At 53.4% G+C, this 1,610-nt stretch overlaps 1 pseudogene; it reads right to left on the reverse strand.

Annotated features, from left to right (window-relative positions):
• Positions 1–228: 228 nt before the first annotated feature.
• Positions 229–1,392, reverse strand: LOC147447233 (uncharacterized; annotated as a pseudogene).
• Between the last annotated feature and the right edge of the window lie 218 nt (positions 1,393–1,610).

The following is a 1,610-nucleotide window of genomic DNA, read 5'->3' on the forward strand; positions in this document are numbered from 1 at the left end:
ACTCATCTGGATGATCGTTAGAAACTTGCGGCACATTAGGTTGTTGCTTATGGTCATGTGGGTTCTTTCTAAAGACAATCTCTTCTCATGTGACGTTTAGTATGACACTTAAAACATCTTCCTTCTTTTCCATACTCATTTCATTCTTCAAAACTTAACCAATCTCTTACTATTCCTTCGGAAGAAAAATTATCACGTGTTAACTTTCATCAACTCAAGCCATATAAACTACCAGTCCTCTCTCAAGCCGTCCATCCAACTACTCTCAGTCAGAGTAGTGCTACATGTGGTGGTGTGGACGTGGAACGAAGGGAGGCAGCTAGAAGAACGGGGTAGAGACGAGGAGGGCGGGGGACGAGGGGAGGGCGTCAGGGTGCTGAGGTGGCGGCGAAGGAGGCGGCAGACAGCGTGGGGTACCGCTACGGCAGAGGGTGGCGGCGACGCCCTGGCTCGCGACCATCTGCTGAATCCACGGCACGGCTCCATTGCGCCTGTAGCGCCGCTTGGAGGCTCCTCTCGCCTCCTGCAACGCGATTCCTCAGTCGCTTCCTCTCCTCCCTCACCGCCTCCCCGCACAGCCCGCACAGCCAATGTCCTCCTAGCTCCCCCCTCACCCTCTCTTCATAACCCCTCGTGCACTCCTCCTCCATGCCGCAGCACTCACATTCCACCCTCTTTACTTCCCACACCTCCCCCTTCTTCAGTTGCCCACCTTCTTCTATCTGCTGCTGCTGCGTCTTCTTCCTCTCCAGCGCCCCAGCTTGGTGTTCACATTCATGCAGGAACGTCTCCTTCACGCCTTTCCCATCTTCTTCCTCCTCTTCTTCTGCGTCTGGCAGCTCCAGCCTCCGTGGGAACATCGCCCACATCCCCTCTTCGTCCTCGCTTATATTCGCAGGCATCATGCTCCCGTCCTTCTCCTTCCCGGTAGTGTCGTCTGGCAGCTTCCATGTAGTCACCCCTCGAGGTGGTCTCTGCTGCCTCAACTTCCAGCAGCTGCAGCTTGCAGCCAGGCGCAGTATTGATTTTAGAAGGGCAAGACAGCTCATCAGGGGCTAGCTCTTGCCCGCTATCCCTCTGCAGCTTCAATGGAGGTCGTAGAGGAAAGTGCGTGGTGCCTAATTCGTGAGATGTGGATAGCTTCTCATGACTAGTGGGTGCAAAACGGGCTAAAGGGTCTGTCAGCTGAGAAAGAGCTCTAGTGGTAGAAGGGCATAAGGAAAGGGAGCAGCAGCTGCTATTGATGGAGATTGTGCAGGGCACTAGCGAGGAGGAAGAGGAGGCGTATTCCTTGATTTTGATCTTGTACGTGAGAACAGGATAGTCATCCGACCTTCCTGCATGAATGCGTTCGCATCTCTGTAGCTTTTTCATTACAGAGATAGCTGCCATGGCGACTAGATTATACAGCCTGCATGCGATTGCTACCTACGTGGGGACCGGGCCGCTTAAGTGTATTTACGTAGGTAATGGGTGGTCAGCATGCATGGGGTGAGGCTGTATTTAGAGAGAGAGAGAGAGAGAGACTCAGAGAGAGAGAGAGTGTTATGCGGTCGTCTCCCGTCACCTCGACGAGGAAAAGGCCGTAACAAGAAAAAGCCCATAATATC

The sequence above is a fragment of the Adiantum capillus-veneris genome, chromosome 11 (assembly GCF_014529385.1).
Source record: "Adiantum capillus-veneris isolate H3 chromosome 11, ASM1452938v2, whole genome shotgun sequence".
Taxonomy (NCBI): Eukaryota; Viridiplantae; Streptophyta; class Polypodiopsida; order Polypodiales; family Pteridaceae; genus Adiantum; species Adiantum capillus-veneris.